This window comes from Triticum aestivum, chromosome 5D, assembly GCF_018294505.1.
Source record: "Triticum aestivum cultivar Chinese Spring chromosome 5D, IWGSC CS RefSeq v2.1, whole genome shotgun sequence".
Classification (NCBI taxonomy): domain Eukaryota; kingdom Viridiplantae; phylum Streptophyta; class Magnoliopsida; order Poales; family Poaceae; genus Triticum; species Triticum aestivum.
In genome coordinates this window covers 557,804,875-557,821,386 of record NC_057808.1, presented here as the reverse complement: position 1 = coordinate 557,821,386, position 16,512 = coordinate 557,804,875, and positions in this window count along the sequence as shown.

Sequence of the window (16,512 nt, the reverse complement as noted above, 5' to 3'; positions counted from 1 at the left end):
GTTACTCTTGGAGCTTGGGCTCCTAGGCGGCTAGAGGTTCCTCCGGAAGCTTCCTTGCTTGTGGTGTGCTCCGGAGAAGTTTGTAAAGGTGTGGTGGTCGCCTTCAAGACCAACCCCGAGTGTTTCGAGGCTCATCCGTTAGGGGTGACTCGAAGGAGAATACGGTGAGCCTTTGGTGGCGTTCCGCAAGCTTTGGCTCCGGCACCGCTCCAAACGGAGAGTAGCTCTTCCCCAAGGAAGAGTGAACTTCGGGTTAAAATCCGTGTCCTCGTCTCACTTGTGGTTAATCCATTCCCGCACCTTACTTTGTTGTTGTATGCTTGTTGGCTTGCTACTTAGTTTGTTGCCTAGCATATTTATCTTGGAGCTTGCTTGTCATATAGTTTGCTTTCACCTAGTTGCATATCTAGTGAACTCTTTTATCCGCTAAGCCTTAAAAACGACAAGAAAGATTAAAATTTGTAGTCTCCTATTCACCCCCCCCCCCTCTAGTCGACCGTATCGATCCTTTCAACTTATAAACCACTCTCGAGCTCTCTCAACTAGCGAGCTGGGACTAAACATCCCACTGCACCGTGCCAGCGCAAGGCTTTTGGTCCCGGTTGGTAGCACCAACCGGGATGAAAGGGGTGCATTGGTACTGGTTCGCGGCACCAACCGGGACCAATGCCCCCCTTTAGTCTGGTTGGTGCCACCAATCGGGACCAAAGGTCTCTGTTCCCCGCCCTTCGGGCTGCTAAAAACTAACCTTTGGTCCCGGTTTGTGGCACCAACCGGGACTAAAGGGGTGCATTGGTCCCGGTTGGTGCCCCGAACCGAGACCAATGCTTCGTCTATATAAGCAGCACTTGTGAAAATTTCATTCAGTCCGTCTTCGATCCCTCTGACGATGACGCCAGGCTGCCCTGCCGTCGCCGTCGTCGCCCCTGACTCCGACACCGTCGCCGCGTGCCCCTGCCTCCGACGTCGTCGCCGCGCCCCTGCCCCGAGCCCTCGTCGTCGCGCGCGCCCTGCCCCCGACGCCCCTGCCCCGCGCCGTCACCGCCCCCGCCCCGTCATCGCCCCGGTCCGCGCTGCCCCGCGCTATGATCTGGCCGGCCCCCTTCCTCCTTGTCCGATCCTCCTTCCTTAGCTAGCTTGCTTTGTTCATATACATTTTTTCATTAGATTTTGTTAGATTATGTTGATGATAGATATGATGGTGTTGATGATAGATGATGTATGCTTTTTTTTGTTCATATGATGATTTTTTTCATATATGTATTAATTTTTTTATTTAGGTTGTTAGTAGATATTGATTTTAGCTTAGTGCATTTTAGGTTAGTTGATTTAGTGCATTCTAGGTTAGTTGTACTGTTAGTGCATTTTAGGTTAGTGGAGAGGAAAAAGGGAAATAAGGAAAAAGAAGAAAAGGGGAAGAAAGAAGAAGGAAGAAGGAAGAAGAAGAAAAAGGAGAGGAAAAAGGAAAATAAGAATAAGAAGAGGAAGAAGGAGAAGAAAAGGAGAAGAAGAGGAGAAAAAATAAGAAGAGGAAGAAGAAGAAAAAAAAAGAGGAGAAGAAGAAGGAATAGAGGAGAAGAAGAAAAATATATTATCCTTCTTCTTATATATTATTCTATTTATTTTTCTTCTTCTCCTCTATTCCTTCTTCTTCTCCTCTTTTTTTTCTTCTTCTTCCTCTTCTTATTTTTTATCGGGAACGAGGGTGTCGAGGATCGCCGAGCGTTCGAGGGTCGAGAAAGGGTAGAGGGTCGAGGGTCACCGAGGGGTCGAGGTTCGAGGATCGCCGAGGGGTCGAGGGTCGAGGGTCGGGAACTAGGGTAGAGGGTCGAGGTTTGCCGAGGGGTCGAGGGTCGAGGGTCGAGTTCGAGGATCGCCAAGGGGTCGAGAGGGGGACGTCGATCAACCCCCTCTCGCTCGACCAACTCTCGAGGACACCCAAACCCTAGAAAAAAAAGGTTGTCGATCTCCTACCCCCTCCCGCCCCTACCCGACAAACTCTCTCGAGATTTATAAGAGATTTATCAAGAATGCCCCCATTATGGATGTGCATAATTAAGTTGATCCATATTTTTCCTGATCTCATCTACGCTTCTATATGTGCACGTTCTCTTGTGTCAAAGTATTGAAGAAATCCATGGTTTCATAATTAGCCGGAAGTAACAGGCGCATGATGGTATGAAGCTCTCCAAAGTTATTTTGGAAAGGAGTCCTGATAGGATAATTCTCTTTTTGGTACGAAGTTCAGCAAAGGCCTTCCAAATAGCGATATTCGAAAGGCTCTTGCTGAACTTCGTACCAAAAAGCGAATTATCCTATCAGGACTCCGTTCCAAAATAACTTTGGAGAGCTTCATACCATCATGCGCCTGTTACTTCCGGCTAATGATGAAGCCATGGTTTTCTTGAATCCTTTGACACTAGACAACGTGACATATAGAAGGGTAGATGAGATCGGGAAAAATAGGGACCATTTTCTGCACATCCAGAATGGCGCCATTTTATTAAATCCCTTGTTTGACATTCCTGAGAGAGGCGGTCCGGACGTCGGACATTATATGAGAGAGGCGGTCCGGGCCAAACCCTAGAAGCGTTGCCGAGGCCACCCCAAACCCTAGAAGCGTCGAGGCCACCCAAATTTACCAAGTTAAAAGAGCGTTGTCAAGGCCACCCCAAACCCTAGAAGCGTTGTCGAGGCCAACCCAAAGCCTAGAAGCGTTGTCGAGGCCACCCCAAACCGTAGAAGCGTCGAGGCCACTAATTAATATTCCTTGTTGTGATTAGCTAGCTAGGTCTATGTTTGCCACTAATATATCCATCTCTCATGTTTGTATATTAATTACCATGTTGTAATATTTGCAGAAACTATGGAGCAAAGAGACTTGGAAACAGAACAGTTGTTGGGGGACATAATCCTCGGCGGAGGTGATGTCTTGTTGTATCGCAACGACACCGATGGTCTGGAAGGAGAGGGTGAAGGCTCCGTTGATCGAAGAATGGAGGAGGAAGGACATGATCATGATGGCTCCGGTGACCGAATGCCGGTGGAAGAAGGAGACCGTGATGACGGCTCCGGTGACCGAACGGAGGAGGGAGCTGTTGCAAAGTCTGGCGAGGTATATATATTAATTAAGCTTGTGCTGACTAGCTAATTGATGCATTAATTGTTATGGTATGTACATATATTAACTCTTCTTTCTTCTTTTATAGCCCTCCGGATCGAGCCAAACTTCGGTAACGAGACGAGCCCGAAGAAAAGGTTGCGCCCGGATGAAAGGTTCATGATCACGGCAATCTCGGACAATGGCTAACCGATTGAACCCAGGCGGACCAAGGAAGCATTTTATGCTCAATGCGGGGCTATTGTTAGGGACATGATCCCGATCAGCATCCAGCTATGGAATAAGCCTAAGAACAAAGACCCTCAAGTTCCTTATGTCCAGGATAGACAGAAAGAAGATATTTGGACCTCGCTGAAGGCGAATTTCACCCTACCGCCAGAGGAGGATCCGGATAAGCCAGTTATAGAGCCATTGGTCAAGGCGTGTGCTCTTAAGAAGATGGCAGATCTATTCAGGAGGTGGAAGAATGAGTTGAAATCAACGTTTGTCGACAAAGGGAAGACTCCAGAATTCACCGGCCGATTTGAGAAGATAAGAAATCACTGGCCCGCATTTGTGTCCTGCAAGACATCGGACAAGAGTAAGAAGATCTCAGAGACGAATAAGATAAATGCTGCAAAGAAGAAGTTTCACCATCGCACGGGGTCAGGTGGCTAACTCAAATCCCGGCCGCTATGGGACAAAGCTGAGAATGACCTTCTTGCTAAAGTGGTCGAACCAGAGACATTGAACTGGCCAAACCGTTCAAGGACTTGGTTCTTCGGGGCTGGGGGAACCTTGGACCCTGAAACAGGGAAGTGCATTTGGACGGACGAGCAACTTGCAATACCCGTCAAGAAGCTTTAGAAGTGTATCGCCGCAGCGCAGCAAGGGACGTTAATTCCCGACAGAGAGAATGACAAGCTGACCGAGGCCCTCGGGAATCCTGAGCACCCTGGACGAACACGAGGCACGCCAGGCTCCATTGCATGGAAGGTTAGGTTTCCCAACGCAGGCGGTTACAAAACCCGGGAGAGGATGAGGAAACTGGAGATCAATGAAATGCAGAAGCTGAATGCAAGAGTACAAAAGCTAGAGGAACAAGTTGAGAGCCAGCGAGCTGCCGGAGCTACCCTAGAAGCTACCCCGTCATCTCAGCGGAGAAGCAGCGTGGCTTCCACCGAGCTCGTTCAGCAGCCTGACTTCACGGCTCCTAGCTACCCCGTGGATGCTATCATGGAGGCTCAACATTGCCAGCTTATGACGCAATGGCAGAACCTCAAAGTCAAGGCAGCTGTCGGCTCTGTTGCACCTCCTCAACCTGACGGAACTTTTCACTGTCGTACAATTCCACATGGCTATGCTGTTGTGATGGTGGATGAAGTAACGGAGGGATTTGAGGAGCTCGAGCTTGACCACCCTACAGGTGAAGGGGAGACTTAGTTGGGTCTTGCTCTGAAGACTCCATGTCTATGGCGGAAGGAGCATATCAAGTTTCCGAACTGGACGCCTCCGCCTCCTCCTCCTCCTCCTCCTCCGGTGAGTGATCAGGGCACTCCGCCTCCTTCTCCAGCTGCTCCGGCGCGTGAGGTCGGCACTCCGCCTCCTCCTTCGCCTCCTCCGGCGCGTCCGAGCAGTCCGCCTCCTCCTCCACCTCGTCAGCAACGGCGGAAGACAGACGCCGCCGCTCTGGCTGCTCCGGTGCGTCGGAGCACTCCGCCTCCTTCTCCGCCTCGTAAGCAACAACGGAAGAGAGACGCCGCCGCTCTGGCGGCTAGCAGTACAGCCAGAGGCGAGAGGCAATACAGATACGGTCCATCTCTCAAGCCTCTGGAAAAGTTACCATATGAGAGGACCGAGAAGGAAAACGAGGACATCTGTCATGCCCAAGTGAGGGACCATTTTGCAAAGAAACCTCCACCTCCGAAGGAGATGATAGATCCGGTGAAATTGAAGCGCACTATCGATGCCCTGAAGCGACCACCACCGCCTCCGCCGGATTCCAACTATTTCCGCGCTCTTCAAAGTACATATCAAGATGCACGGCGGTCGGGAACTACTTCCAGTGATAAAGGGTTAGCAGAACGAAGAAGTGGGAAAAAATTCCCCAGCTCGGCGAACAGGCGAACCAATCGTGCCCCCCGCTCAAGGTGTCTAGCGATATCGTCGCTAATCTGCCGGGGATGATGCCCGGTACCAATTCTGCTGATTACCTGAGCGATGATATGGTGTTTGAAACAATGGAGGTGGACGAATTCAGATACCAGTATGAGAAGCCTCTCGTCAAACCTGATCATCCTCCTCTAACAACGATGATGCGAAGATTCCATTCAATGGTACCTGAAAACCTGCAGCGAGTCTGGGAAGGATGTTTTGACGATGAGAATTAAAGAGGAGCATGACCTCATTGGAACTGGTCTGTTTTCTGTTGCATTTGAAGAGTTATTTCAGTTATACAATCAAAAGGCCCTCGACAAAACAATCTTGACTTGCTACTGTCTGTAAGTACTACTTCTGTAATTAAGTCTCTATATATAGCTCAGCTCTTTCATTGCATGTATATATAACTATCCTCATTATATTATGCCGATTGAAGATCGTTGAATGCAGAAAAGCACAAATCTGGGACATTGGCTTCATTAACCCAAATGTCATACATGAATGGACGGTTAAAAAGAATATCACAGAAACCGAGGACAACGTGCTACAATCGTTGCTCAAAAATCAAAACAAAGATAAAATACTCTTTCCTTACAACTTCAAGTGAGTGTTACTGTCTTGTGCATATTTGGTTTCCCTTATTACTCGAGGTTATGGTAATGTAATTGCTTAGTTATGCATGCGTGCGCAGCTTTCACTTTATTCTGCTAGAGATTAAGCTTGAGTAGGGAGTAGTAACTGTCTTAGACTCGAGACGAAAAGATCCCCAGGAGTATGCGGACATGACTGAAATGCTTCAGAAGTAAGTTCAATCGATCATTACCGTACCATATCGGCAACTTTGTTCATTTCCTGATATCAAGTAATTATTATTTTTGTCTGGCAGGGTTTGGAAAGAGTTCACCGCAATAGCTCCGGGACTACCGAGGGAGCTGTGATTTACACACCCGAAAGTAAGTACTACTAGCTAGTTCCGTGCATCTCCCATTGATTTTAGCTAGTTTCATCAATACCATCTATCATGCTTGATTATCAGTTTGATTGAACTCTATTTCTCGTAAAGTACTTGTGGCAGGAAGGCGGGAATGATTTTTGTGGATACTACGTTTGCGAGTTCATCCGCCACTCGACCTGTGAGCAAGGGCTACACTGAAAAACAATATCAAGTGCGTAAGCAATAATATTCACAATTTTATTTTATTACCATCATTTTGTGTTGAGTTTCATTCATATATATGTATTGACCCCCTTCTTTAAATTAAATCTGGCAGATGCGGGATGAACTCCTACCACAAGATCGCATACGAGCAATTCAAGAGGAATTGGCGGGATTCTTTCTTGACCACGTCATCAATAAAGCCGGAGAATACCATGTGGAAATTGATATAGAGATGAGATGTTAGGGATTGTAAGAGATCTTATATTTTATTTATGTAGCTAGTAGCGTCGGCTAGATATACGGAAACTTGTTGTTCGACAAATCTCTCGGAGAAAGAGAGGTGCACTCCGGCCTCTCTGTATATGTTCATGACGATCTTGTGTATTTAATGGTTCCTTCATTTTCTTACTAGCTAGCGTGTCGAGTTCTTTCTATACGTATAGTAGTTAGCGTCGACCAAGCACGGAGATAAGAGAGGTCACTTCTCTCTATTAGCTAGCTAACACAATATATGAAACCCCTAAATTAACCCTCCAAAACCCCCTAACCCCCCCCCCCCCCTAAATAAACAAAAAAACCAGCTCCTGAGTTGCTGACGCGTGGATGCTTTTTGGTCCCGGTTGATGTTATCAACCGGGACTAAAGGCCCTCCTACCTGGGCTCGCCGCAGCGGCCACGTGGACCACCATCTGTCTCGGTTCGTAACTGAACCGGGACTAAAAGTGTTGGGCTTTACTCCCGACCCTTTAGTCCCGGTTCCTGAACCGGGGCTAATGGGCCTTTGGAACCGGGACAAATGGTGGGTTTTCTACTAGTGTGCATGTCACACTAAATCACTAATAGCATATGTACATCGATTTGCATACAGAAAATTCATCGTCAGTTACCAACAACTGTAGTGTATTAACTTCTGCATAATGGCGCAACAGCAAATCAGAGTCGAACAGCTGGTAGTGCAGACACACAACAACTGCAGTGTATTAACTTCTGCACAATGGCGCAACAGCAAATCAGGACCCACGGGATTATTTCCACGCGTAAATAAAGAGCAATAGTTTCACAGGTTATTCAGCTGGTCTATATGGTAGGTCACATGCTCACAATTCACAAACCTATAAAATCATGGAGATTGAAGAAAATAAAAAAAAACTGCAATTTCTGACCTTGGGGTAGGGATACATTAATTACAACAACCGGGTAAACCTTCCCTAATTAACCGAGCAACTTTTTTCTGCAGAAATTCTGCCATTTCGAAAAGGAAAAAAATCATGGAGATTGAGGGAAATAAAATTTTAAAAATGACTGCAATTTCTGACCTTGGGGTAGCAGTACATTTATTACAACAACCGGGTAAAACCATCGGCTCAAATGTTTCTAATCGCACCAAATTCCCCTCTAGTTAGGGTTTTCTTCCTCCCGACGGCGGCGCGCCCCGACGTGGAGATCGCGATCCCCACCGCTCCCCTGCTACCGAACGCCGACGCCTGAGTGGTGGCTGGCGCTGTGGCAGTCTGGAGACCGGTTTTGGGAACATCCCGCCCGCGGAACTCGCAGTTTTTCTCGGGCAAGAGATACGATGGAGGGCTCGACGTCGGCTTCTGGAACGACGATGAGCGACATGGAATCAATGATGAAGGAGCTAGGGTTGAAGGAGGATGACTTGGTGGACATAGTTGTGGAGGACGGTGACTTGCCGGAGGAAGCTGCTCGTTGGATGGCAATTGCTCGCGTGCACAGCGACAGGCCGTATAGTCAGTATTGGTTCTTTCGCAACATGAGGGTTGCCTGGGATCTTGCTCAGGAAGTTAAATTTCGTCCCCTGGAGGATAACCTATACACCCTGAAGTTCTCTTGCCTCGGGGATTGGGAGCGAGTAATTGAAGACGGGCCATGGACCTTCAAAGGCAAGGCGGTCGTCATCGAGCCTTATGATGGAATCACCAGACCGACATCGATTAGCTTGAACAAGATTGAGATGTGGATTCAGATCCATGACCTCCCGGAACTGTTTTTTGGCCTGATCAAATCCCTTGCTAGCACAGTAGGAGACTTCATCTATGCTGAACCCAAATCCCAAGATTTTGAAGGCAATTTTTTCAGGGTGCGTGTCAAGGTGGATGTCACAAAACCTCTCAGGAACGCTGTTTCTTTGGTGATTAAGAAGAAGAGGGAGATCTTCAGGGTCAAATATGAACGACTGCCCGACTGGTGCGCCGTCTGTGGTATGTTAGGTCACTTATATAAAGAATGTGGCAACGGGATACATCCTCCATCTGCTCTAGTTTTTAAAAATCTTTGAGCTGATTGGTTTAAGGGGCCAGGGCGAGGACCTGGAGCTGACAGGGCATCAGGTGGTGGTAGAGGTCGAGGCAGAGCTGGCCGTGGAACAGGCCGCGGTGCCAGTCAAAGGGGCGCAGGCCAGCATGAAAGTACAGAATACAGGGGACGGGATGACCCCAGTCTTAATGATGATATAGACATGGTAGGGGCTGAAGGCAACAGAAAGCGTGGAGCAACACAAGCCAGCTCTGGGGGACCGGTTGTGCCAGAATATGTTGCAAAAAACAGTTCGGGTCGAGCTCCTCTGGCTTTACCCCCTGCGGTGGTACCCCCTAGCCCAACATCTAAGCAAGAACCAAAGAGGACGAAAGCTACTGTGTTGATGTTTGAACAAGGAAACCTGAATGCAACAAGCAGCAACAACCTTTCTGATGCGCGTTTGGCGGGCTCCCTTGAGGAGTCGCGCCGAGCGCAATGAGTCTTCTATGCTGGAACTGTCGCGGGGCTGGCAAACCCGCGACAGTTCGTGAGCTTCGTGATCTCACGAGGCAACTTGCCCCCTCTATCGCATGTATCGTCGAAACTCAAATAGAGGGCTCTCGAGTAGAGAATCTAGCGGGCACTTTAGGTTTCAATAAAAGTTTTGCTGTTAGTAGTCGTGGAAGGAGTGGAGGACTATGTATTTTTTGGAATGATGAAATAAAGCTTGAAGTTGTCGGGTACTCTGATTACCACATTGATGCTATTGTTGATGCAATGGTTGATCACAGGACAAGAGTTACTTTTGTGTACGGGGAGGCACAAGTCAATGAACGGTATAAAACCTGGGATACGTTGAGGGGTATTGTCGGATCGAGTGACTTGCCTTGGCTAGTCGTGGGGGATTTCAATGAGGTCCTCCATGCGCACGAACACGACGGCGTCGGCAGGAGGAGTCAGGCACAGATGGATCTGTTCCGAGATGCTTTGGATACGTGTGGCCTCTCAGATATAGGATATATTGGGAACAACTGGACTTTCGAAAAGAAGGTCACCGGAGGAACCTTTACTAGAGTCAGGCTGGACAGAGGCGTTGCAAATCCTGCCTGGTCAATTGCTTATCCGGGAGCTACGGTGGAGCACAAAACAGCAGCTACATCCGATCACGTACCAGTTTACGTAAGCTACAGCGAGGTGCATGCATGCAGCTCTGGGCCAAGGCCTTTTAAATACGAAACATGCTGGGAGAGAGACCCAGCGCTGCCGGCTGTGGTCGCGACTGCATGGACAGCGACAGGGGCTTCCTCGGTCCGAGAGCTAAAGGACAAAATGCAGGTGCTGGCAGGGGACCTATCGAGGTGGGATCGCACTCATTTCGGCAATGTTCGGCAGGAGATCTCTCGGTTAAGGAGACAGCTACAGGAGTTACGCGACTCCCAAGGTAGATCAGGTCCCAATCATTTGGAGATTAAAATTGTTGATCGCCTCACGGAATTGTATCACAGAGAAGAAATGCTATGGAGACAAAGGGCAAGATTGGAGTGGCTGGCACATGGGGACAGAAACACGTATTTTTTCCACCTTAGAGCTAGCAGAAGGAGAAGAAAAAATCAGATCAAATCCTTACAGAGATCGGACGGGCAAATGACCACTGATAAAAGTGAGATGGAGTCGCTGACTACAGCTTTCTATGAGAACTTGTACACATCGGAGGGGGTTCAAAATATGAATCAAGTCCTGGACACTGTGCCTTGTAAGGTCACCCAGGCAATGAATGATTCGCTTAACGCGCCGTATACCCAACAGGAGGTCAAGGATGCTTTATTCCAAATGTTCCCACTCAAAGCACCTGGCCCGGATGGATACCCTGCACATTTTTTTCAACGTCATTGGGAGATATGTGGTGAGGAAGTCACCAAAGTGGTGCTGAAAATTGTTGAGGGTACTGAGACGGCGGCGAGTATCAATGAGACTGTGTTAGTCCTAATACCTAAGGTAAAGAATCCCACACTTTTAACCCAGTTTCGACCGACCAGCCTATGCAATGTACTGTACAAGATTGCATCAAAGGTAATATCCAACCGCCTAAAGTTAGTTTTACCTGACATTATTTCTGAGGAGCAGTCAGCTTTTGTCCCAGGCAGACTGATCACCGACAACATTATAACTGCTTATGAATGCCTGCATTTTATGAAGCGAAATAAGGCGAAGAAGCACCAATCGTGTGCACTGAAACTTGATATGATGAAGGCATATGATAGGGTCGAGTGGGAATATTTGAGAGCTATAATGCTAAAGCTGGGCTTCACAGTGCGGTGGGTGGATATAGTGATGAATCTTGTCACCACAGTCAAGTTCTCCGTAATGTTCAATGGCAATAAATTGCAGGAGTTCACACCAACTCGTGGAATCAGATAGGGGGACCCCATCTCCCCATACTTGTTCTTGTTAGTAGCAGAGGGCCTTTCGTGCCTCCTTAAATCCAGAAATGAGTCATCCAATTTAAGTGGTTTGCAGGTAGCCCCCTCGGCTCCACCAGTTAATCATCTATTATTTGCTGATGACAGCCTGCTGTTCTTCAAGGCTAATAGTGTGGGTGCTAATGAGGTAACCCAGGTTCTGGACACATACTGTCAGGCAACTGGTCAACGTATAAATTTTGCAAAGTCATCAGTCTTCTTCAGCAAAGGAGTGCCTGAGGCTGTGAGGAATGAGATCAAAGAGCTGCTCAATGTTCCAACCGAGACTTTAAACGAGAAGTATTTGGGGATGCCGTCTGACATTGGTAACTCAAAGAACGGTGCCTTCAAATATCTTAAGGATCGGTTGTGGAGCAAAGTCCAGGGGTGGATTGCAAGCACAATGTCAGCAGCAGGTAAGGAAGTCCTTGTCAAATCTGTAGCTCAGGCAGTGCCAGTTTTCTCTATGTCTTGCTTCAAGCTCCCAAGAGGATTGTGTGAACACCTCAATATGCTAATAAGAAAATTCTGGTGGGGAAGCAAGGAAGGCAAACGCAAACCTCATTGGGTCTCATGGCAAACTATGACCCAACCGAAAGGTATGGGTGGTCTGGGTTTTAAAGATTTCGAGCTGTTTAATCTTGCTATGTTGGCAAGGCAAGCATGGAGGTTGTTACAGAACCCTGAGACTTTGAGTGCAAGGCTTTTGAAGAGCATTTACTTTCCAAATTCAGATATCTTGCAGGCTAGCCTCGGGGGCCACCCTAGTCAGATATGGAGGGCAATCATCGAAGGAAGAGACACCTTAAAGCAGGGTTTAATAAGAAGGGTGGGTAATGGTGCCACAACACACATCTGGAACGATAACTGGCTTCCCAGGGATGAGATGCTTCGCCCATACGGCAGCCGAGTACAGAACCCGCCGGCTTTGGTCTCAGAACTAATTGACCATACATCCGCAACATGGAACAGAACGGTAGTGGATGCAACTTTCATGCCAATGGACGCCACCGTTATTCTTGGGATTCCTCTCTGCACACGCAATATTCCTGACTTTTGGAGTTGGCACTACGATAAGCATGGCCTTTTTACTGTGAAATCAGCCTACAACATGCTCGTAGCAACGAAGCAGCGAAGAGAAGCATGGTTGGAGGGAACCGCGGGCACCTCGAGTTCAAACGCAGAGCAGAACAGCTGGAAACGACTGTGGAAGACGAGTGTTCCGGCTAAGGTGAGGATGTTCTTGTGGCGTCTTTCCAGACACTCGCTACCAACGAATGATGTACGCATGCATCGTCGCATGGCAGATTCAGCCAGCTGTGGGCTGTGTGGCGCGCCTGACTCTTGGCGGCACTCTCTCATCGATTGCACTGCTTCAAGGTGCACTTGGGCTCTCAGCGACAGTGATCTTGTGCAGCAAATCATGGAAATCTCTGAACCCTCTGCCAAGCAATGGATGTTTACTCTCATAGAAACTCTATCGCAGCAGAAATTCACGTTGTTTGCGGTCACTTTGTGGGCTATCTGGTCGGCACGACGAAAGGCGATACATGAAGGTATTTTTCAGAGCCCTCAGTCCACACATGCGTTTGTAAACAGGTATATATCAGATTTGGATATCGTTGGTACTAGCAATCCGCGGGCCGTCCAGGGACCGGTATTGCATGCGTCGCCTGCTGCTAGACCTAAGGCACCTCCTATGGGATATGCAAAAATTCATGTGGACGCAGGAGTCAGGTTCGAGCGGGGAGGCTCTGCTGCTGCTATCTGTAGGGATGACCAAGGATTCTATCTTGGGAGCTCTGCACTCGTCACTTATGGTATTTGCGATCCTGCTGTGTTGGAGGCAATTGCCTGCCGGGAGGCCTTAGCCTTGGCGGAGGACCTCAACCTGCAACAGTTCATCATTGCCTCAGACTGCAAACAAGTTGTCTCAGACATTCAAAAGGGGACCAGAGGCCGATATGGTACTATCATCAGCGAAATAAAACTCAGTGCTACGACGTTTAATTGCAATTTTACTTGGGAGGGTCGTGCCGTAAACTATGAGGCACATAGATTAGCTAAATTTGCTCTTTCGCAGGGTCCGGGACGCCATATGTGGCTTGGAAACCCCCATGACCCTTCATGTATCCCACTTCATGTGGATTATGGTGAGGAATAAACTGTTTTTCACCCCTCAAAAAAAAAACCAAATTCACTCTAACAAACCCACTGATGCTACAGAATCCAACACGGGACACGCATCAGCGGACTAATATGACATCATCTGGCAGCTCTAACATCACACACACACACAGACTGACAGGCATCAAACTGGGCTGGTGCATCAAGCTCTGCATAACGGAGCAGCTGCAAGCAACGACTCCAAGGAAACGAACGACAGATGGGTGATACAGACACATGATTATTTCCCTGTATGAACACCACAGAGATAATGATTTCTCAGACTATTCAGCTGGTTGTATTTCTTCAGGTCGAGAGGTAGATGCGCCAGCACCAGCAGCTTCATGAGGCCTCTGGCGTTTCAAGGGTCGTGCATCTTCGCTCCCAGGTATCTGGTAGATCACATCATCACGTAGTTATAATATCTCTAAACTTGGCACCAGTGAAGAACAATAACACTTAGAAAACCACAACGACAAATGAAACATCACAGTGAAAACAATGGCTTTCCCGGCGGGTGCTGACCTGGGAAGTTGATGGAGTGGTGTCGGTGTTTCCTCCTCCACTTGAAAGGTCCCTCCTCTGCACCCTCTCCGGCAAGGTCTCCATCCCCATGTGTGACAGCAGGAGCCAGATGTATGTGAGCAGCTCCCCGCCAGTGCCCAAACTCCTGGCGTGTAGGAACCCTCGGCACCTACTAGCAGAGAAGCAGAGCATCTCCACCCACACGCCTTCAATTACCTCCCACATCTTCTTCTCATCACCCAGAGCCAACAACATTTTAGAAATCTTCCAGGCGTCGTGGATAATCAAACCTTGCCGTAGCGCTGGATATTTCTCTGCATCCGGTGGCAATTCTGTGCATCCTGTGACTTCTTCTCTGCATTCTGTGCGCTGCAACTTGACAACTATCCTGTCCACAAGTCTTTTTTCAGTCTCCTCAGGCAATGTCCCTTTTCCCTTGAGGATCTCCATCACTGATGCCTCGTCGTCCTTGAGGAACTCCTCCAGTTCAGCATTAGCAGTCTTGAACAGACTCCGTCTCGCGCCGGGCAACAGCATCTCAGGCTTGACAAACAGTAGGTATATCATGTAACTGGAAATTTCTCGGCATTCCGTGGCATTTCCGTGACTGGCTGATGTGTCGCCCTTTTGGTAGAAGCACAAGTCCGTTGCGATGTGCCAGAGAAGGACACTCTCGTCGAACGACCTGTTTAGCCCCCATTCCTGGCTTTCGTCGCATTCTTTACGCTGAATAGTCCATTGCCCCCTGTGATCACTGAACCTCCTGTAACTGGCAGCATCTATTATGTGTTCCTTCCACCAACCTTTCACATGCTGAAGAACCAACTTTGTAATTCTGGAAGATGAGGAACATGACTTCGTGCACAAACGCTGGTCAAGGAAATCCTTGCAATTGAGGGAACTAAGGATGCACATTTTCTTGCTGTGTCTTTTGTTGCGGATTAAGAAACCTACGAGGCTATATTGGGCAACCATACCGGACGGGATTATCGCATCCATCAGCGCAGACACGAACATTACAGTGGACATGGAAATATACTCCAGCACAGCAGTACAACAGAACAATGTATATGTAACCTGGACATCGTTAATGTTATAAGCGTCTCTGCGACTCTTGTGGAAGAGGCCAATGGCTGCTAATGGCAGAAATATAGCTGCTAAACGTACGCAGCCAGAAAAAAAACTCATTGATGTAATGCCGTCTGTTGTGGGTGTTTCTGCAAACATGGTTATCATCTTCGCTTTTGTGTAGAGAAGATCAAACATCTTGAATAGCTCTCCTTGCAAAGAAGCATATGCTTCATGCGCCAGGAAGAATTCTAGGACAGTTAGCCGATCAGAATTCGATGATGCAAGGTCTACAAATAACTTACGGGTGTCAAGGTCCAATCTCCCTAATTGGATTAGGCGGTTTACTCTATCGCCTTCTCCCTGGGCTTCAGGAACATGGTTGGGCGGGTCAGCCACGCCACCTTCTTTTTGTGCTCGAGGAACATGGTTGAGCTCAAGGTCAGCTTCGCCATGTTCTTCTTGTGATTGAGGAACATGGTCAGGCTCACCGTCAGCCTCATTGTCCTTTCCTTGGGCTTGACGATGATGGTTGCCCTCAAGGTCCACTTCATTGGCTTCTCCTTGCGCTAGAGGAACATGGCTGTGCTGATGGTCAATTCCGCCACCTTCTACTCTGGCTTGAGAACGACAGTCGGCCAGGACAAAAGCCCTTGCTTTTTGCACATAGTCTTCAAGCAAAATGTCCTTGCCTATCCTGCTTACCATCCTCGAAAGCGAATCAGCCTTGATCGTCGCCTCCGGGAAGAGGGAGTTCAGCCTTTGCTGATACCGCACCAACCAAGGAGGTCGAGCAGCTTTGATTGCTGCCCTTCTCGCCATCCTTCGATGATTGAGATAAGGGTCGGCTAAGCTGACTAGGCTACTGAAGCTAGCGCTCTTGAGAGCCCAGGGCTTCTCTATGCATTTGAGTATCCCCAGGACGAAGAACAAGATTGACGCCTGCAATAACCTCTTGTCGCCACCAGGCCATGATTTGCAAAACACATAGATGGCTACGGTGATTTGGGACACAGCAGTGAGGACATGCCGAGTCCACAGCTCGTTGTCCTCGATGTTGTAGGCGGTTATGCCGTCCTGTCCACCAAGGTGGACCAGGAGAACGGGCGCCCAAACCACCTCGAGGATGCTATCGCTGTTTGCAGAACCATAATCCTGCTTCCGCTGGCGGCTAAAGAGGGTAGCCAGGGCGTATATGGCTAGAGCATCGCTGCCTAGGTACGTTAGCCAGATTAAGGACCTGAACCAGGAAGGAAGAGCAAGCTTACGCAGGGTAGATGAGATAAACAGGATCCACTGGAGGAAGAGGCTGGCGAGGACGAGGATGCGCAGCTGCCACTCCTCCCACCACTCCACAGCACCTGAGATGCCCATCGATCTCTGCCTATGGCTCTTGCTCCCTCACACCTACAGCCGATCCAACACACTGCACTCAGAAGTCAGAAGTGAGAGGTTGGGTCCTTTGAAGCTGGGTAACTGCGCTGTTGTCATAGGTGCTTACATCGAGTGTATACCACCACAAGTGTCGAGGGTCTGGCTTAATCATATAATTGCCTGACCTGACCAGATGCATAGTTCAGTGCAGTTGCCTTAAACGTATGGTCAGCCTCTAGCTA